The 22,613-nt window shown below is 41.7% G+C and overlaps 1 protein-coding gene and 1 long non-coding RNA gene across 3 annotated transcripts in view; both read right to left on the bottom strand.

Moving 5' to 3' along the window:
• Positions 1 to 22,613, bottom strand: part of MAML3 (mastermind like transcriptional coactivator 3) — a 455,573-nt gene that overhangs the window by 326,360 nt on the left and 106,600 nt on the right. The gene's annotated exons all lie outside the window — the stretch shown is intronic.
• The window catches only part of LOC141584068 (uncharacterized), a 43,754-nt gene continuing 21,166 nt past the window's right edge, over positions 26 to 22,613 (bottom strand). Inside the window, exon 2 of the long non-coding RNA XR_012516996.1 lies at positions 26 to 22,459. This is a non-coding gene — a long non-coding RNA (uncharacterized LOC141584068). The remainder of the gene's footprint in view (positions 22,460 to 22,613) is intronic.

Raw genomic sequence — 22,613 nt, 5'->3', positions numbered from 1 at the left:
AGTTTTTTACATTGAATTTATGTCATTTCTACCACTGGAAAAGATCTCTCATTGTTTGTAAAAAAAAAAAAAAAAAAAAAGAGAGAGAGAGAGAATGGAACTGGCTGCTTCTCCTTCAAAGATCATTTTCGGCTCTCACGCACTAGCTGATTTTTTTTTTTTCTGGTCAAAAGTTTGTAGAAAGGAAGAAACTGTTTCCTGGGAAAAGCCACCAGCTTCTAACTGTGAACGGGTGTTCAGAGCATGAGTTTGTGTTGGAATTTCCAAAAGCATATAAGAATAAGGCTCTAGCTGAACATCCTCTTCCTATGTGGATTGCACATAATCAATAGACTTAGAAGCACTTATTGAACACATCCTATAAACATCATTGCACCAAGAACTATTGGAAATAAACAGCAAGTGCTTTTCCATGCCGTCTATAACTATGCCCTGTGGCAATGACATAAGCACATGAAAAGATGACCAAGAACAGAGGCCGTAATTAATTTCCAAATACAAAATGTAGGTATCTAGAAAAGGAAGCTCATGCAAAACCAGAGTGGCAAGGAAAGGCTTTGCAGAGAGGGGGTCAGCCTTGAAAAAAGATGGAGCAAGAAGAGTATGGTATGGGCAAGCATGGTTTTACGTACTGGGTTGAGTGTCAGAATACTGAAAAACAAAGATCAGAAGGAAAGGCTGGGCCTGCCAGCCTCTGAGTTGGGCACCTCAACTCCCGAATGGCATTTGATCGCTTCACTGGATGTCTATTTTGTGTTGGATGCTGTATAGCATCATAAGGCTGTATAGCACAGTGGTTAAAAGCACTGAATTCTGGAATCAGAGCACCTGAATTCAAACCAACTCTGATGCTTACTAGCTCTGTAATCTTGGATACATCACCTAAGCTCTCAGTTTCCACATATATGAAATGAGGATAACAACAGTACTCACCACACAGGGTTATCAAGAGGATTAAGTAATGTATGTGTAAGGACCGAATAGAGGTTCAAACATTGGCATAACACTGGGCATACAAAGGAATAATGTCTGCTTGCATTAAGCAGTGCTTTGAGACTTTTTAAGAGTGTGCAATTCATATTTTAAAATCTTTGTGAGGAGTATTAAAGAATGTGCCCGCCTTTGGAAATACAATGGCCTGAACATAAATGAGTTGTTTTTTGATGACTAACCACCCTGTAGTGGGTCTCAGAGTCATCATTATGTACTGCTCTTCTCACAGTGTGGACCAACAGCAATAATAATAATAATAATAATAACAACCGCTTTGTATAGCACCCAAGGGTTTACAAAGGGCTTCTATCTCCTTCACAAGAATTCCATGAGGTAAGCCAGACAAGAATCAGGAGAGAGGCAAGATAAGGACCCAGGGTTTCTGTGTTCTTGGTCAGGACTCTTTATAGCTTTTCAAAGTAGCCTATGGAAGAGATGGGCTAAATACAAACTGATCTTTAGACTCAGCCTGGAAGTTAATCCCTCATAAATGAACATCTGATGTGAGATAGTCTGGTTGCGATTTGACTTTGATGGAAATGGAGTAGATTACTAAGAAACTTAAACTCTTACTAATCCACTGAAGTTTTCATATTCAATGTTCACACATATCTTGAAAAAGAGATGGAGTGGGAAGAGGTATGGGCAAGAATGGTTTTACTGGGTTTGAGGCGTAGAATACTGAAAAACGAGGATCAGAAGGAAAGGCTGGGCAAGCCTAGCCTGAGAAGCACCTCAACTCCCGAATGACATCTGATCATTCTAAGCCCAGCCTGAGGAGCACCTCAACTCCCAAATGACATCTGTTCGCCTCACTGGATGTCTGTTTTGTGCCAGATGCTCCATGAGGCCGTATAGCACAGTGGTTAAGAACACTGAGTTCTGGAATCAGAGCATCGGGATTCAAACCAACTCTGATGCTTACTAGCTCTGCGAAGATATCTGTGATTTTCAGTATTCAGCTATTCAGTAACTAAATATTTGTCTTGCTTTGGATTTGAAGGGAAGGTAACGACTAAGGCTTTACTATTATTTGATCGTAGTTTGACTCCATGTTTCTCTAATTTCAGGAAGTTCTAGTCAATAATATACAACCAAATCAAATAACATATTGATGGAAGGTATACATGGGTAGAGGCAGGCAAGGCAACATCTACAAACCCCACTGGGAAACAGTTACAAGACAGAGGCTAAAAATGTATTTAGTTGTCCAACAATATGGGCCAAAGAAGTTGGTTTTTTTTTTTTTTTTAGATGGAGTCTTGCTCTGTCACCTAGGCTGGAGTGCAGTGGCACGATCTCAGCTCACTGCAACCTCTACCTCCTGGGTTCAAACAATTCTCCTGCCTCACCCTCCCAGTAGCTGGGATTACAGGTGCCTGCCACCATGCTTAGCTAATTTTTTTGTATTTTTAGTAGAGACAGGGTTTCACCATGTTGGCCAGGCTGGTTTCAAACTCCTGACCTCAAGTGATCCACCCACCTAGGTCTCAGAGTGCTGGGATTACAGGTGTGAGGCACCATGCCTGGCCAAGCCAAGGACTTTCTAAGGTGAAACCCTGAAAAACAGAATGGTCATGTTCCAAATATGTGAAATCAATAGAGTACTGTCCAAATCAGATATCTGTACACAGGACCCAGGTTTTCCTCCTTGTTTTATCTAAGAGTATAATTACTGCAATCATCACTTAATAAAATATGGCTTTTAAGAGACATGTCCTTACCTCCAGGGAATATATGTACAGATCTTTCCATTAAAATGCTAACATTGCTGGGCATAGTGGCTCATGCCTGTCACCCCAGCACTTTGGGAGGTCCAGGTGGGCAGATCATGAGATCAAGAGATGAGGACCATCCTGGCTAACATGGCAAAACCCTGTCTCTATTAAAAATACAAAAAAAAAAAAAAAAGAAAGAAAAAAATAGCCAGGCATGGTGGCATATACCTATAGTCCCAGTTGCCCAGGAATCTTAGGCAGGAGTATCACTTTAACTCAGGAGGCAGAGATTGCAGTGAGCCGAGATTGCACCACTGCATTCCAGCCTTGGTAACAGAGCAAGACTTTGTCTAAAAAAAAAAAAAAAAAAAAAAAGTTAACACTAATAAAGTTTAGCACCAATTTGCTCTACCTGAGGTTGAAGGGTAAGGCTTTAGTTTAATTCTCTCTTCAGAACACACTGTCTACTTTTTTTTTAAAGAGTTTTATCCTGATACATTTCTTACTGGGGAGTTCATAGGAGAACAAACAGCATAGTTGAGAACGAATTGAGATGAACTCAAACCAGAAACAAAGCCTATCCACAAAAGGAAATAGATTACACAGGAAAGTAAGGATTGGGACAGATTCCTTTTCTAAATGACTGGCCACCGTACTACAGCCTTATTCTGTTGTCAACAGTACTTCTGCTGTTAACTGAACTTACACATAGTGTCAGTCAAGGTTTTCATTGAATAACAAGCATGTGTGATTGCCAGTGCTCAGGAGGCCCATTCTGATGCAGTATGTACTAAAATGAGGCAAGGGAATGTCTACCAATGGCCCCTGTCATTGCCTGCCTCACTGCTTTCCTGGATACATTCGCCTCAGGTGGACACAGCAGCTGGGGAGAAAGATGTAAAGCAAGACCTCCGTCACCCAACACGCGGGAACATGAGTATTTACTGGCTCCGTCTTCACTGTGGGAGAATACTACAGGGAGGATGAAACAGCTACTGCGATTAAAAACTTGCCCCCTTGAAAACAGCCATGACACGGCTGTGCCACACAATGACCCTTTCAAATCGGGTGCTGAGCTAGATCAGCACCTCTCCTGCAACCTCTTTGATGGCTCAGTGTAGACTGTACGGCGTGCCAGAGAGTCCAAGCACAGCTTCAGCAGGAATCTCCTGGAGCAGAAGGCTCAGGAGAGGATGAGAAGAACAGCAGCCTATTTTCTACCTCAACCACAGCCAATCTTGTGCTCCAGCCCGCCTTTTCCCATTCCAAGTGGCATATCCTTTCTTCCTCTGTCCCTCTATTCAGTAGTCACGCAAGAATAATTTACTGAAAAATTGTTAAGTTACAAAAATAATCATGCTTTCTCTCACTTTTTTTTCCCAAACCTTGGTCTCCTCGAGCTAATCTCTAGAATCAAACTCTTGGTGTGTATCTTAGAAAACCCCTTGAAGATGACGATGGCTCAGAAGCACACTATGGTACCTGCTGCTCCATAGGGTCAGTGTTCTGTGCTCCTCAGTCCCACTTCCCATTACTCAAACTTGCTTCAACACGAGAGTTTATATCACAATGATATTGTCACAAGTTCCAAGGATCCCAGCTGATATCACTGTGGCTCTGCTTGGGAGAAATAGAAGTATAAGACCTTATATTAATTCACAGGTATCTTTTAGTCCACTGACGATTGTATAACACAATTCAGTAGATTACTGGGAAAGTAAGGCACTAAGAATCCTGATTTTTTGTTTCCCAGAAAATCTCAAACTCAAGACTGTGTAGAGAGAAGCACTATAAATGACTTCTGACCCTCTGCTTGAAACAACAACAACAACAACAACAACAACAAAACAAAAAACAAACTAAGAAGTGATCAAGAAGTTCCTTGGGTTAGGTTTTAACATGAATCCTTAACACATTATTATCTTTCCGCTCTAAAACTGGAGTTTGCACTTTAAACAGAGATTTCAATAAATTAACGCATTAGCTACAAAGAAATGGACTCAATTTAAATGACTAAGCAAGTGACCTGAATATTATTTCTTTTAAATAGCCTGAGCAACATGAAAAGAAAATGAATGCAAAAAGGAATGTGAGTAATGCCCTATGTCTACAAGATTCCATCGAAGTAGAGCATGTCTCCCGTGATGTGACTCACAGGAGCCTGCAGCTTCAGTTTTGAACAAACACACGTCTTCACTCAGCACAAAGCTAACTAGTGTTAGTTATACCGCTAACTAGTTACGCAGGCTATCTATATTTACCCAACCAGAAACACATTGCTTTCAGTCAGACAAGGCCCAGTCAAGTTACATGTGACCCTAAGGCACATGTATGTCAATGCATGTCAAACTGTACTTTTCAGAAAATCATTTTGTTTAACAAACTCTCAGCAGGCACCCTGATTAGACATAATCTATAAGGGCCCTTTGTCTCGAGCTGCACTGCTCTGCTGTATGGGGCTCTCTTTGTGGTGATAATTGGTTTGGCTGTCCATTCCACCCATCAGGTGATAGAAAACTATCAATCAGCCTAAATGCAATGTGAGAGAAGTCTCTTTAGCCAATTAGTCAGTAATGAGAACATTAGCCATGATATCTTCTGCAGAGGGCACCTTAGCTATTCCACTAGTCTGAGAAGATGACAGTCCCTGTGTGATTAATAAAGATCACAGGATACTTCAGAAATTCTACATGGGTGAAGAAGAGAGTCAGAGAGAAAGGCACTTGGAAGAGCTGACTGTTTCTAGGGCTGCCAAGTGCTTTATGCAAAAAACATTCCCAAACCACAGAACCAAACAACTCAGAGCTGGATGGGACCCTGAAGATAATTTGATCCCACACTCGCATTTTACAGATACGGCAGGGAGTGAAATGAATTGTCCAAGGTCACCCAGCTGGCTCGCAATGGTGCATCTCTTGTGGCTCCAAAGAAAAGTATTTGGACTGTTAAAAGCCAAAAAAAAAAAAAAAAAAAAAAAAGAAAAAAAAGAAAAAGGCAGCACATCAGTATGGAGAGATCCTACCTGGCTTCTGATATTTTTATAGGTGTGTCTTTTTTCTCCACTGGGGTCAAGTATTATGTTTTCCTTCCCTGACTTCCTAGGGCCGAACATGATAACTGTATGTCCTGAGCAAGTATCATACATATTTAGAGCAATGGTTCCTAGGCCAGACTGCCTGGGTCCATAATGCCAACTCTGCTACTTACTACATGTGTGACTCTAGATAAGTACTGAATGCCTGTATCTCAGTTTCCCCATCTGTAAAACAGGATAATAGTCCCTACCTCCCAGACTTATGACAACGATTAAAAGAGCTAGTCTACATAAAACACAGAGAACAGAAGCTAGCATTTGCAAGTTCAGCTATCATTATTCATGAAGGTGCTCTTGAAATGACAGCCGCAACGACAGGGCAACTTCTGCATGCACAGGAACAACACGAAGACAAATTAGAGCAAATTAAACCAAATGCCACGACTTTCTTGGGCTGAAGACCAAGGGAATGATGGAAAGAAGAGTAAATCCCAAGGGGAGAACCACACCAGCCTCACAGCGATTTCAGGAAGCATCGCTGAAGCTTTGGATGACAGTCCCTCATGTCCCAACCTGTCTGCAAGCCTGTCTCTACTGAAAAATACAAAAATTAGCTGGGCATCGTGGTGTGTGCCTGTCATCTCAGCTACTCAGGAGGCAGAGGCAGGAGAATCTCTTGAAGCTGAAGGGCAAAGGTTGCAGTGAGAGGAGATCGTGCTACTGCACTCCATCCTGGTGACAGAGCGAAACTCTGTCTCAAAAGAAGAAAAGAGCAAAGATACTCTATTATCACCACTATCAACCTGTCCTCTTATCCCCACTCCTCCACAAAGAAATGGAAACACACAGGAAGTTCAAAGGTCAGCTCATTTGCTACTACTGGAACCAAACAACACACACTCACAGAAACTAAACAAATAATGAGGAAAATGGAGTGCATGAAGACACAGGAGGACAGACCGGTGAGACCAGAATGCAGTCAACAGCAGAGGGTTTAGGGTCGAAAAGGCCCAGGAGAGGGGTGAGGGTGCTACTGACTTCTGAGTTTTTTCCTTTATAGGTAGTTACTTATATCTGGTCTCATAAGAGAGACACATGGGATAAGAAATGCGAGAGACGGCATCTAACAAGATCCTTGAAGGCAGGAATGTCTTCCCATTTTCATTTCTACTCCATTGTAGTGTTGAGGGCAGCTCCAATCATCTGAAAGAGCGAATCGCTATTGAGCGGGAGGCAAAGGAAAACAAAGAAATATACTGTGAACTCTGGGGACACATCTCAAAACTTGCCTAAACTCCAGAGAGGAAGGTACTCATCAAGTCCAGTCTTCAAACACTATGCGGGACTCACAAGCTGAACCCATCTCTAGGTAGAGGACAAGGGTTCCTCCCACCTGACATCAAGTAATGCAACTCTCCGTCTTCGACACAAGGTTTATACGGTTGACATCTACCAATCTGTCCATCCCTCTTTTCTAGCCTTTGGATGCCACATTATAATGTTACATTCAACAGAAATTAGAAACTTCAAAGCACACCCCTTCAAAGAATCGACAATACAGGGTACAGTGATGAACAAAAGGACATCATAATTTTGTAGAAAATGCAAATGTTAAATTACACACAGAGTAATTGCCATATTTATGTCTTTTCTACTGACCTTATCTTGCCAGAGTAGGAGATTCGGTGTCAAGAATGAACTCTTTGCTGATTTAAATAGGATTCAAATATATATATATATATATATATATATATATATATATATATATATATAATGCATAAGTCTTATTTCACTTATTGCATAAACATAAAATATTACCCTCCTTCTATTCTTGAGACGTTATGACAATCTGAGCTAATACATTTAATTTGACTCAAGTCCCTGAGAGAACAGAACTACAATTACTATTTAGCGAGTGTCTGATCCATCCTGCTTGTCTCTGAAAAACTTTCATGGAGGACACCAAGGAATCATTTTGTTGGATGACACACTGTGAACATTTTAAAAACTCATATTCCTGACACTTAAAGATTTTATTTTCTTTTATATAGATGGGAGTCATTTCTAATAACTCCAATAACACGCAAGCATTTCTATACAAATGCATACAGAAGTATCTGAATTTTTGAGAGGTAAATTACACATTCTGTGAGTGGGTCTTGAAGCAACAACTCGAATGAGAATAGTTATATGCATACCACTGGATAGGCATGCCTTTGCTAGCTCAGGCTTCATGGAATAGGCCAGAGATAGGAAGGTAAAGAAGGAAGAAAGAGAATAGAGAGTGGACGAGAGGCCGGGCATGGTGGCTCACCCCTATAATCCCAGCACTTTGAGAGGCAGAGATGGGTGGATGGCTTAAGATCAGGAGTTAGAGAACAAGTTAATCAACATGGCAAACCCCCAGCTCTACTAAAAATACAAAAATTAGCTAAGCATGGTGGTACACGCCTGTAATCTTAGCTGATTGGGGGGCTGAAACGGACGAGGTTGAACCCCAGAGGCAGAGGTTGCAGTGAGCCGAAATCATGCCACTGCACTCCAGCCAGGGCAACCAACTGAGACACTGTCTCAAAAAAAGAGGGAGAGGGAAGCGAAAGAGAAGGAAAAAGAGGGCAAGGCAGGAGGATCAACTATTCCAAATTTAAGAACTGAATTAAATCCATCCCCTTTTTTTTCTGACAATCGGAGAAGTGATCTTACCTCTAGCACTGTATAACATGGAGAAATTTTTTTTTAATTTAATTTTTATTTTTTTTGAGACAGTGTTACTCTGTTGCCAGGCTGGAGTACAATGGCATGATCTTGGCTCACTGCAACCTCCGCCTCCCATGTTCAAGCAATTCTCCTGTCTCAGACTTGTGAGCAGCTGGGATTACAGGCACATGACACCTAGCCCAGCTAATTTTTGTATTTTTAGTAGAGACGGGGTTTCATCATGTTGGCCAGGATGGTCTTGATCTCTTGACCTCATGATCTGGCCCGCCTTGGCCTCCCAAAATGCTGGGATTACAGGAATGAGCCACTGGGCCCAGCTATTTTTTTTCTAATAGTCCAGACAACGATAAATACAAAGAAAAAACACACTCTGGATTTAAATGGAAGGCAATTCCTTCATCCAGAGAGCCTGTCTATGTCATGAGAAACCTTTTAGTAGAAGAGTTCTTAGTAAGACTATAGGGGTAGCAATCTCTTGTTCAAGAGATAAAAATAAAGCAGCTAACCTTTACTAAGGTCTTACTAGGTATACGGTACTGTTGGAAGCATATATTAACTCATTTAACCATCACAAACCTCCTGTGAAGTAGGAAGTATTATTATCCACATTTTACTAATAGGAAGTAAGTAATGTACTCAAATTATATAGCCAGGAAATGGCAGAACTGCGATTCAAACCTAAGTGTCCGACTCCAGACCCAGCACCCAGCCATTTCATTAGTGAATGAGTGGATGTATGAATGAGTGAATGAATGCAAAAGCTATGCTCGCAGTTTGTAACTTGTAGCTTTAAAGGCTGCTGGCAGAGCTTGTCTGTACCACAAAGGACAGCCTTATGAACAAACCATGCTTAACAAAGCTATGCCTCACACTTGTACCCCCACCCCCACACCCCACTCTTAGGGAGAGCCTCCCTTTTAAAAGTGGCAAAGTTAGGCTGGGCACGGCGGCTCACGCCTGTAATCCTAGCACTTTGGGAGGCCATGGAGGGCAGATCATGAAGTCAGGAGATCAAGACCAGCCTGGCCAACATGGTAAAACCCCGTCTCTACTAAAAATACAAAATTAGCCAGGCATGGTGGTGGGCGCCTGTAGACCCAGCTACCTGGAAGGCTGAGGCAGGAGAATTGCTGGAACCCGGGAGGCAGAGGCTGCAGCAAGCCGCGATCACGCCACTGCACTCCAGCCTGGGTGACAGAGCAAGATTTCATTTCAGGGGGAGAGAGATCCAAGATGGCTGATCACTAGCAGCTCGGGATTGTAGCTCCCAGTGAAAGCGCAAAGAACGAGAGGACGCCATACCTTCACATGAATTCTTGTTGCTCACGCACCAGGAGATTCCCAGCGGAGGAGCCCCACGGGTCGCCAGCGCGACTCTTGTGACCGGCGAGGCGGTTTTGCCGGCGCCTCGGAGCGTCGGTTCTTGGTGCAGAGTCAGAAAAGCACCATCAATCTTAACGCCGCTGATTTAGTCGGTGCAGTGGGTTGCTCAGATTTCGGCGCTGAGAATCAATAAGTTGGATGTCCACTCGGAAACCCAATTACAAAGACGGTAATTATAAAGACCACAGATGGATAAATCTACAACGAAGAGAAGAAAACAGCCAAAAAAGGCTGAGAATACCCAAGATCAGAACGTCTCTCCCTCAGCAGGGGATCACAGTTCCTCATCAGCAACAGCACGAGGCTTGATGGAGAACGAGTGTGTTCCAATTACAGAAGCAGGCTTCAAAATGTGGATAATGAGAAACTTCTGTGAATTAAAAGAACTTGTTTTAAACCAATCCAAAGAAACTAAGAACTTTGAAAAAAGATTTGACGAAATGTTAACAAGAATACACAATTTAGAGAGGAATATAAGTGAATTGATGGAGCTGAAAAACACAATAGGAGAACTACGTGAAGTATGCACAAGTTTTAACAGCTGAATTGATCAAGCAGAAGAAAGGATATCAGAGGTCGAAGACCAACTCAATGAAATAAAACAAGAAGACAAGATTAGAGAAAAAAGGATAAAAAGCAAAGTCTCCAAGAAATATGGGACTATGTGAAAAGACCTAATCTACGCTTGATAGGTGTACTTGAAAGTGAAGAAGAGAATGAATCCAAGCTGGAAAATACGCTTCAGGACATTATTCAAGAAAATCTTCCCAACCTAGTAAGGCAGGATAATATTCAACTCCAGGTAATACAGAGAACACCACAGAGATATTCCTCAAGAAGAGCAACTCCGAGGCACATAATCGTCAGATTCACCAGGGTTGAAATGAAGGAGAAAATACTAAGGGCAGCCAGAGAGAAAGGTCAGGTTACCCACAAAAGGGAAGCCTATCAGACTTACAGCAGATCTCTCAGCAGAAACCCTACAAGCCAGAAGAGAGTGGGGACCAATATTCAACATCCGTAAAAGAACTTTCAACCCAGAATTTCACATCCAGCCAAACTAAGCTTCACAAGTGAAGGAAAAATAAAGTTTTTTTGTGAATAAGCAAGCACTCAAAGATTTCATCACCACCAGGCCTGCTTTACAGGAGCTTCTGAAAGAACCACTACACATAGAAAGGAACAAACAGTATCAGCCTTTCTAAAAAAATACCAAAAAGAGCATCAATATAATGAAGAATTTACCTCAACTAATGGGCAAAATAGCCAGCTAATATTAAATGGCAGTATTAAACTCATATATTATTATTAATTCTAAATTTAAATTGACTAAATCCCCCAATCCAAAGACAGACAGGCAATTTGAATAAAAAACTAAAACTCATCAGTATGCTGCATCCAGACCCATCTCACATTCAAGGATACATAGACTCAAAACAAGGGACGGAGAAGGATTTACCAACCAAACAGAGAGCTAAAATAAATAAATAAAAAGCAGAAGTTACAATTAAGCAACAAAGATCAAAAGAAGCAAAGAAGGACATTATATAATGATAAAAGGATCAATGCAACAACAAGAAGAGCTAAAGATCCTAAATATATACGCACTCAATACAGGAATACGTAGATCAGTACCACATCATATCAACTTAGAAGTTTAAACGAAATGTTCGTTGGCTCCTTGTTTGTTATTCTCTTCCCTCATTTTCTTTCATGTCTCCATTATTAAGCACAATTATAGGCGTACCCATATTTAGACTGCATTCTAGCCCCGGCAATAAAGCAATACCCCCATCCTCTCTCCCTCTTCCTCTTTCTCTTTCTTCTTCTTTATTCTTTTTCTTATTAAAAAAAAAAAAGATTTCATTTCAAAAAAAATAAATAATAAATAATAAATAAATAAAATAAAAGTGGCAAAGTTAAAAATAAGGTTGATGAATCATTTGTCTGACCCAGTCACACAGGGGCCATGTGACAAGACAGTGGTGCGGGGATTTGGCTACGGATGAAAACGTGTAAAGGACTTCAGAGCTTCCTGTGGACCCCGTGGTGCTTAAAGCTAGAGGAGAGAGATCTGCTCTGGCGCCCTGGCAACATTCCAACCTGGGCACAAACTTTACAGGAAGTTTGAAGCTTCAGTTAGTGTCAGGGTCTCCACTTCCTGTTCCAAGATGTTGGGTGAGTCTTATACTTCAAGTGTCTGAGGCATTTAGACTTGAGGGACGTAATACCCTTATGCACTCAGTGATCACGCTGCCCAAGCCAGCAACAAGGACCCATACCTGATTTTTTTTTAAAAAAAGGTCTACCTATAGGGACAAAGAGACAAGCCATTCAAATTCGGGACTGTTCCCAGATGCACTGTAGCACTAAGGACATGACAAATTGAACATGACATGCATATTTTATGAATGCATCTCTCCCTTCCTTTCTGCTTCTTACCCCTCTTCTCTCTTGATTTCTCAAGTCTTCACTATAGATGCAGAATAGGAGACATTTAGGTCTGTTAAATCTATCTAGACTCACTTACCTACGGCTCTGTTCAGCTCTTGGATCCCAAACATAATTCTTTTCCTCATCCAGTTTCAATCTGGATTTTTCCTATATTTGAGGAATATGCTGTTTTAAAAGGCCTGATTTTTACTTCATAGGAATGCTGAGAAACGGGCCCTGGGAAAGCAATACTGTAGCATTTTCCAAGCCGTCATCTGGGGGATTCATGACCTTCCAAAAATTTCTGGTGGTTTCTGACATTCAGCTTCTTCCCTTCCTCAAATTCTCCATATCCCCACATTCTGCCACATGTTTTTAGGCAAGTATCTGAGCTACTAAAGAATTTAAAAATGAGAAAAGTGAAAGTGGCCAACAGTCACAATAAAAATTTTATTTAAAAATGGCAGCACTGTCCCTGGAGAGCTTATACAGGTACTCACAATATATTTCAATCTGATCAATCATGCCCAGATTCAGCTCTTGGGAATAGTCTAACAAAGACAACACTCTCAATCAGTTTTAAATAGTCTATTGTGACAGAAAAGTACCTTGAAAATCAGTGAAGACTCATACATAGAACCAATTTCCCTTCTAGGGAAAATCAGTGCATATAAATTCATTAGGGTAGTTAATTCCTCCATGTAAATAGTGGCTGACATTACTGGTAATACCTGGAAAAATCAGCAGCATCTTTTAATGAAAAGATTATACATCTAAGGCCAGGAGAGTTGAGTTCTAATTGTGCCCCTGATAAAAAGGGAATAATAATACCCATTCCTTTTTTCATGGAGTTTTGTTTGTTTGTTTGTTTGTTTGTTTGTTTGTTTGGAGATGGAGTCTTGCTCTGTCGCCCAGGCTGGAGTGTAGTAGCCTGATCTCGGGTTCAAGCAATTCTCCTGCCTTAGCCTCCCAAGTAGCTGGGACTACAGGCACACACTGCCACACCTGGCTAATTTGTTGTATTTTAGTAGAGACAGGGTTTCACCATGTTGCCCAGGCTAGTCTCAAACTCCTGAGCTCAGGCAATCCGCCCATCTCAGCCTCCCAAAGTGCTAGGATTACAGGCGTGACCCACTACACCTGGCCAAGAGATGTTTTAAGAATAAACAAGACAAATGGGTAAAAATACTTTCAATTCTCCTGAGTAAGGCACTACCTAATCCCAGAATAGTTCTATAAGAAAGAAAAAAAAAAAATAGATTGGTGTGTTCTCGGCAGTTTCAATGAGGGCTATGGGCCCAAGATGTTTTAAAAGCAAAAAACTGTTAACACTGGAGATATATCATCAAAATACATTTCCTTTTGGTTAAGAAAAGGAGAGAGGGAGGGCGTAAAGGGTGGAGTGGAAAGGAATTGTCATCAAAGCATTGTTAATATGAACTGAATTATATTACAATGGCGATGCTTCAACATGGGGAATGAAAATTGTTTCGTATTATTGTGGATTGACAATATGACAATCGTTCATTGAAAGTGGATGACAGCTGTAGCATTATAGCTCAGTGCACAACACAAGATGAATGAGTGTTACAAGTTCTTCCAGAATGGGCCCTTATTTCACAAGAGTCAGTATCATCCCAAAATAAATACATGCCAGTTTTTCACCATCTCAGCAAATTTAGCATCTCTTTACAAACCAATGTGCTACCAGCGGCCTCAAAGTGCCTGTGTCATGTCCCTGCTTAGTGGATTTGCAGCAGCTGTGAAATGTCAAGTCAAAATGCCATGGAAGATCTATACCACACCTCGGCAGAAGAAAGGGCAAGAAATGGTAAAATGCTTATGCCTGGACATGTGTGAACTGACGTCAAACTGTCTCCCAGTCCACAGGAGCACTGTTTCTGAATTTCCGTCTTGGCACTAGGCTCATTCCACCACAGACATATGAGAGTCATTTGTGTGCGTCTCATATCAAACTACTCACCTAAAAGAAGTAACGCCATGCAAGCTTCTTGAAAGTAACATACTTCAGAGGCCAGAGATATTTACATATCTCCTTATGTGCAACAAAAGTCATGCCTGCTTACTTAACCAAAAAAAAAAAAAAAGGAAAAATCAAAGGAAAAAGCACAAAAACTACTCATAATATCACCACAGAGAGAAAGAGATAAGCCTTGTTCATGTTCACATATTAGTGTTTTTCTTCACGGTTTTAATGTATTTTTAAAAAACAGAACCTGGGCCAGGTTCAGTGGCTCACACCTATAATCCCAGCACTTTGGGAGGCCAAGGCAGGCGGATCACCTGAGGTCAGAAGTTCGAGACCAGCCTGGTCAACATGATGAAACCTCACCTCTACTAAAAATACAAAAATTAGCCAGACACGGTGACGGGCACCTGTAATCCCAGCTACTCAGGAGGCTGAGGCAGGAGAATTGCTTGAACCCAGGAGGTAGAGGCTGCAGTGAGCTGAGATCATAACACTGCACTCCAGCCTGGGCAACAAAGCCAGACTCTGTCTCAAAAAAAAAAAAAAAAAAAAAAAAAGAGAGAGAGAGAGAGAGAACCTGCTACATATTCTGTTCTAGTGCCTTTTTTTTTTTTTTAACTTAGCAATCAATTTATGGGACAGCTTTTTCAACTTCCTAAAATATTCTTCTAAATATAATTTTAAAGATTATATGCATTCCAGTTTCTCTATATACCCTAACTTACACAGCTAATCCCCTATGGCTGGACATTTATGCTCCTTGCAGCTTTTCACTATAAAAAATAATGCAGTTATTATATAATGTTTTCACATTTTCTAATTTGCTAGAAAAAATTTATAAAACCTGTACTGATTTCCTATGATCCTGACTATGGCAACACTCAAAGTAAACCTGGGGCAGCCCTTGGATTGGGGCCTCGAGCCTCACTGACCCATCAGAAGAGCCTCTGAAGTATTGGTAAGAGCAGCTGAAGAGCTATAAACAATGGGCAAGTTCTCCATTTTATACTTAGAGAAAAAAGAACCACTTATCCCTTAATTGCTGTGGCCTAGTCTTCCAGGGTTAAGCAAAGCAACATGTTTTGGTGGGTGTGAAAAAGAGTAACACATGCAAAGGGAGGGGAATTACATGAATATTCTCTACGCTTCCAAAATCAATATGATATAAATGTCCTCGAAAACCCTTAGTGAATAATAAAACATGGGAGTTAGTCTTGCTATTATCTAAATATTTCTAATTATCTTTCAGGCACATGGTAGAGCTGTACTTCCTGGCTTTTGTGTGATTAGATGGGATCATGTGACGAGTTCTGAGAAATAAATTGTGAATGGCTGGGCAGGGTGGCTGATGCCTGTAATCCCAGCACTTTGGGAGGCTAAGGCAAGCAGATCACCAGATCAAGAGATCAAGTCCATCCTGGCCAATGTGGCGAAACCCCGTCTCTACCAAAAATACAAAAATTAGCCCGATGTGGTGGTATGTGCCTGTAATTCCAGCTCCTCAGTAGGCAGAGGCAGGAGAATCACTTGAACTCGGGAGGCAGAGGTTGCAGTGGGCTGGGGACCATGCTACTGCACTCCAGCCTGGCAACAGAGCAAGACTCTGTCTCAAAATAAAACAAAAACAAAAACAGTTGTGAGCAGGGTGATGGGAACCATTTCTGGGCAGGGACATTAAATTGCTGATGTTAGACCCTCTGGAGCTCTGTCTTTCAGCATAACCACCAGTGTGAGATCGTGGCTGGTTTTGTGAGAATGAGTCCCTGAATAACAGTAAGTAGAAGAATCTCTTCCCCCTACCCACCCACAATAAACATGAGCAAGAGCTAAAGTTTTGTTGCTTTAAACCACTAAGATTTGGGGGTTATTTTTTACTATACCATCACCTAGGCTCTCCTGATTGATAAATAATATTTAACTGAACTTCTTTGTGATCTCATGATCTAATTTAAAATATTCACAGAAAACTTCATTCTTCTCTACACATACAGTTTGAAAACCTGGCGAATTATAGACGTAATCTTTCAGGTTTTCTGGGCTTCAACAGGTGTTTCTTGAATGCCTACTGGCTGCAAGACAGTTCCAGTAAGTGGGAAATACAAAGATGAGGAAGATACAGCTCTGGGCCCGAATCACTTAAGATAAAGTAGGGAGAATCTGGTTTCAGATTTTCTATAAAGGAGGAATTTAGGGTTGGCAACTGGGTTGCAAAGGGCACGGGGAAGGAGGACTGTCTTGAGGCTGTGTTTGCATAGTAAATGCAGTCTATATGTAATTATACCTATTTTTTTTGTGGCAATTCTGCAAAGAGGCTCCTGTGGAATATAGGAGACCGGCGAAACACCTCCTCTGAGCTGCAGTTGGGACCAAGGGTACAGTAAAGACAACTCTAAGAGGAAGATGGAAAGTTCTGAAGGAGAGGTCGGAAAAAAGTGGCCGTGGTGTTTCCAAGGACTGGAAGATGTGTGAGTGGAAGACACTAGGAGAAGAGTTTCAGTGAAGAAACTGCATCTGAGACAGGCTTTTGAGGCCAAGATTTCCACAGGGAGAGATGATGGGAGAAGCGGTCTGAAAGGAGGGCGCAGCCTAAGCAAAGGCAGAGGGGGACAAAGCAGAGGACTGATCAGGTATCCAGGGCGATGTCACAGCTAGTGCCCAGACAGACTTGGGCAAGTGCAGATTTGGGAGGAACGCGCTGAGGGGCTTAGAGGGATTTGTGCTTGGCTGGCTGAGTTAGGAAATTCAGGGCAGCGGAGGTGGGTGTGAAGCAGGGATTTGAAGGCAGAGAATTATACACCAGGAAGAAGAAGAGAAGCAAGAGGAGCTGGTCCTGGCAGGTTTACTTGGCGGAAGCGCAGCGCCTGTATCTGAATAATGAAGTTGGTGAAACCGAGAGGGCTGCAACCCAGAGATGAAGGCGCGGAGCCAGGACGTGGTTCACGCTGCGCTTCCAGCTCCAAACTCGCAGCACAGGGCTGAGCACAAGATAGAAGAGCGATGAATGAATAATACCTAATAATATCCCGACCGGCTGGCTAACTGCAGGACAAGCCAGTTTTACAGGACTTGGCGGCCAGTCCTTTATTTTTAAACTTCTTTGCCCGCTCTTGGAACTTGAGTTTGTTATTTACACCTTCCCCCAACACGCCCCCCACCCCCCCAAATGGGCACAGCAGAAGATGGAGGCGCTGCTCAGATCTGAGCATTTGGCTACCTGTAAATAGCTCTGGTTTAGCTTGGAGGAGACTGAAATGAAATGAAGTTTGAAGACTGTCTACGAATTTTAGCTTTAAATATGGTAAGTCAGCAATGACGGCACTGACCATCTTTAAGTTCATGATAATAAGAAAAAGATAGGCTCTTTGGACAAAAAATAAAAAAATAAAAATAAAAATAAAAAATTCCAGCTCTCAACATTTGATAAGGCTTTTCCCTTTTGCTTAATCTGACCCTACATACTTCCCTTTAAGAAGACATTTTAGTTTTGGTTTAAACAAACAGACAAAAATTAGTGTAAATGCTGGGAAAAAGCAGGTGGAACGGGAGAATGATCACTTTTCTGTGTGATCCTGAGTAAGTGGACTGGATTTCTGGCCCGGTAGTAGGGCCAGAAAAATTCCTTTCAAGAATGAAAGGAAAGTTTCTTGAGGGAAATGGACAGTTTAAACATGAATATCATTCTTTTGATATCTTCCCAAAACACGAGCAAATTCAGGAAGAGGTTACAGGAAACCTCAATACCCATTCAGAAATAAACACAGGTTATTTTTTTCAAAAGGCCTACAAGTGACCAAATAATAAAGCCATCTCCAAAAGGTCAGGAGAAATTTATTGGGAACCTACTGGGCATAGAACTGAAGAAATTCTTGTAACTGGGCTTCACATGATTGCAAAAACAGTGGGTACCTTTACTATGTTTATTACCAAAGATAGCAAATGTTTTCCATGGAAAACTTCACTGGAATCTGTTTTGTCCTAAGTTCAGATCTACGAAGCCATAATTACCCAGGTAACTTGGGTCTGATGTTGCCTAAAATATCCAGGTAATTACAGGAGAAAGGTCATTTCCGCTGTGTAATCTCAACTATACCATTGGCTGTCTATACTGGCAGTTATCCAGTTAAGAACAGCCTTTCACATTTCACTTTGTACTTGCTTAGACCCTGCCAAGACTGAAAATCTTCACGAGTTTTTAAAAATCCCCTTTATAAATATTTCTCTTCCCTTGCCCCATTCCCTAGGATGATCTGATGACTTCCTCACAAGACGATACATAAAATACTCTTTGCTAATTTTTATATTCAAAGGAAATGCATTCTAGAAAGAATACTGTGAGACAGAAATGAAACAAGAAAGGTGAAGAGGAAGAATGAACAGGGGTGCCAAGATCTGCAAAACTGTGGGGATTAAAAGATTCACAGCAAGAGAGAGAGAAAGAGAGAGGAGCAAAGCAGATATGCAGGTCAACAGACATCTTCTTCTGAGTCTGAGCTTTGTCAACACAGGCAGTTTGGGGGCAGAAAGAAGCGCATCTGCTGGGCTGTGATTGCACAAGAGAAGCTACCATTCCTTTTCTTCACAAAGAAAAAAAAATGGCATTTATCTCAAGAACTGCAAGGCATATTAGGATTCACCTCCCCCATTCTTTCTTCCCTCTTCTTCCTACCATCTCCCTCGCCGCCTCCCTTTCCTGTTGGAAAAGAAAAGGTGGGAGGGCGAGGAGGACCCACCGGTCACAGACAACGCTGTGGGATTCTCTTTCTTCAGCTTTTACCAGCCTATGGGGGTCAGGATGCTATTGGTTCAGCTTTATGTGTGATATGGTGCCTCTCACTTAGCAACAGCGAGCAGGAGAGGCAGGAAGCAACGCCACCTGGCTCAGCAAGTGTGCGGATGGTTTAAAACGAGCCACTCACTCACAGGGAGACAGAGAGGGGGAAGAGAGCAGGCTGAGCTTAATATATTGTACTATTAAGAGCAAGGCTTAATCAGGGTGTTAACAACAACCAACAGGCAGGCTATGGGGGAAGAGCAAAGCCTGGACAGGAGTTATTTTTAATGAGTATCTACGTAGAAATCATACACATTGCCTTCATTTTTTAAAACGACAAACTACACTGTGCTGCCTGGATGGTGGGTGGAGAGAAAGATGGTTATCTAGGCAAAAAAAAAAAATAAGAGATAAGATGCATCTAAAGCTCTACAGTGAGTTTACTCGGTTTTACTTTGTTTTCACACCAGGGTGCTACTAGAAAAGAAAAAGTAAAATTGGGTGTACTTGAAAAAGGAATTGGCTACGTAATTACAGGATTTTTTTTTGAATTAGTCAACACAGTAGCTATTTCTAAATCTTAAATTCCATTTTAGCATTTGAAAATTAACTTTCTGGAGTGGAAAGTGGCAAAAGAGAAGTACATCTCTGCTAGAAAGAGATTTTTTTTTTTCCTTTGCCTCCTTTGTGGTAAAAGGGAAATTTCTAAGAAGGATACTGATAGAAGTTCTAAAAGCTCAAACTGCCTGAATATAACAGGGCTCAGTGCCAATAACAACAAGGAAATGTATTCTGCTATTTCATATTCTTTCATTTCTCTTAATAGAATTTTCCTTCCCCTCTGTTCTAGGTCTCCCCATCAAACTTTAGAAGGATTAGCTCACCTATTTATCCATCCCAACCCATCCCACCCCATAACATCTAAGATCCGAGCCTTAGACCCTAGAATATAAACGGGAAAGCATCCTGCTTTCATTCCTAGAGAAGAAATGGGAGTCAACTTGGGTCTTTCATGGGAGTCAACTGGTGCCCTAGAGACAAAGCCCAACACTCTGGAGGGCACAGATGGGCCTGTGTCTGCTCTTCTAAACCAGACCCAATTAACCCCTTAGGCTCTGAGTAGTAAAAGCCACTGACTACAGTGACACCTACTGCTCGGGGTACAGCTGTACATCCTCACACCACCTCCCAGGTTCTCCAAAGCAACCATTTGTTCCACTGCTGTGGGCTCCACTGAACACACTTCTCTCTGCTCTGGGATAACACATGGAGAAGGAAATGTTCAGCCCTCTCATTCTAAGGATGGCCTCTGAACCTGTAAGTCAGGACCTTCTATAGGCAGGAGTCCTCTCCCATGGGGATACAACACACTCTCAATCTATAAAGTGACTAACTCTCACAGTGATTCCATACAAGAGGGACAGAAAACATAAGTGTGCACAGAGCCCACGCCTCCTTCAGAATCACGACGTTGAAATTACTTGTTAATCCTCTTTGATACCCGATGAAGTTATCCTGGAAAAAATGAAAGTTTTACTCAGTATCCACTGAATTTTGCTCTGCAGAGAAAAATACGATATGAAACACTAAGTACAATCAAGGTATCTAGAAACTCCACTTCTAGTTTATACAAGAGCATGTTAATTAATCCATCCCTTTTACTCTATGCATTTAGATGCCAGATATTTCCTCCCATTGAGAAAGAAATTCATTTAATTACGGAAGTCAAAGTTATACTGCTCTGAAGGCATAGCAAAAATACCTGTATGATGAGAATAACATCTATAAGTCTAGAAAAGGCAAGAAACAAAATCATTAACGGAACCCTGGACTTAAAACCATATTAAAGGCACCAAGAGCAATAAGTCAGATGACTATAAAATTAATAGTTCAAGCCAGGCACAATGGCTCATGCCTGTAATCCCAGCACTTTGGGAGGCTGAGGCAGGTGGATCACCTGAGGTCAGGAATTCGAGACCAGTGTGGCCAATATGGTGAAACCTTCTCTCTACTAAAAATACAAAAATAAAAAAAATTAAAAAATAGCTAGGAGTGGTGGCGCATGCCTGCAATCCCAACTACTTGGGAGGCTGAAGCAGGTGAATCACTTGAACCTGCAGCGGAGGTTGCAGTGAGCTGAGATTGAGCCACTGCACTCCAGCCTGGGTGACACAGATGATACTCCGTCTCAAAACAAACAAACAAAAAAATTAATTTAATTAATTTAATGGTTCAGGAGGTACAGCTTGTTTCATCTTTGACAAAGACTATCTAACAAATCTTCACCAAGATAGGTACACATTGAACAGAACACAAGTAATGCTGAAAATTTAAATATCACCCTTCTTTCTGGATGCCTGAAGTGCTATGCAAATATTTGCTTTTTATTCCCGAAACATTAGACTTGAAATAACTGGATGTTACATTGTGCTATTCTCATTTTCCTGCTGGAAAACAGAGGAGCTCAGCAGTTTACCCAACGTCACAAAGCAAGCTGGTGGAAGTGCCACGATGAGAACCAGGCTTCCTGATGTAAAGCCCGTGACTTGGCCACGGGGCCACCGGAACGAGGCAATTCTCTCTGAATTCCTGTAAGGACGATCTCAGACCTCTTACTGATGCCTCACCCCGTGTGTTAATTTGTGTTACTGTCTCAGAGCTGTGATGGCCCTTATTTACACTCCTCTTTAAGTTTCTTACTTTGTGACCTCATTTATCAGTTGCTTTCATGAAATGGGTTAAGGAAAAAAATGAGAATGTGCAAGGCTCAAGTAAAACCTACGAAAATCCCAGAAATGGTTTACACATAAGTTAAATAAAAGGCCAAATGTATCCACCTCTACCTGCCTGACTCTAATGTTTTAGCACTAAAATGAGTATGAAGTGAAAGGATACTCAGAAAAGCAGCTGTACTGGCTCTCCACTGAGACATCGATCCACAAGGTGGAGCCACTGCGGGGTAGCTCGCCACGTAACCAATTAATAGCACAACAGTGACATTTTCATTCTTTTCCATAGAATTTCCCACTGGCAGAACACACCTGAACACACACCTGTGTGGGGTGTGGAAAGTGTAGCTCTGTGACGCTGCCATGGATCACCTGGGCCCCATGCAGAAATCTGTTCCGTGGGGTGTGGGTGTTCAAAATGGCATCCTTACATGCCTCTCAAAAAACCCATATATATATATATTTTTTATGTCTTTTGAGATTGAGCCTCACTTTGTTGCCCAGCCTAGAGTGCAGTGGTATGATCTCAGCTCACCATAACCTCTGCCTCCTAGGTTCCAGTGATTCTCCTGCCTCAGCCTCCCAAGTGGCTGGGATTACAGGTATGTGCCACCACATCTGGCTAATTTTTGTATTTTTAGTAGAGACGGAGGTTCACCATGTTGCACAGGCTGGTCTTGAACTCCTGACCTCAGGTGACCCACCCACCTCCGCCTCCCAAAGTGCTGGGATTACAGGCATGAGCCACCATGCCTGGCAAAAGAACCCCCACATATTTCTATTTGATAAGAAAGCTCCTTCCCTCAAAATATTCTTTTATCTGCAACTATTTCCTCCTAACAAG

Source organism: Saimiri boliviensis, chromosome 3 (genome assembly GCF_048565385.1).
Source record: "Saimiri boliviensis isolate mSaiBol1 chromosome 3, mSaiBol1.pri, whole genome shotgun sequence".
Lineage (NCBI taxonomy): Eukaryota > Metazoa > Chordata > Mammalia > Primates > Cebidae > Saimiri > Saimiri boliviensis.
The sequence above is the reverse complement of the archived record's forward strand: the minus strand, read 5'-3'. Positions and strand labels throughout refer to the sequence as shown.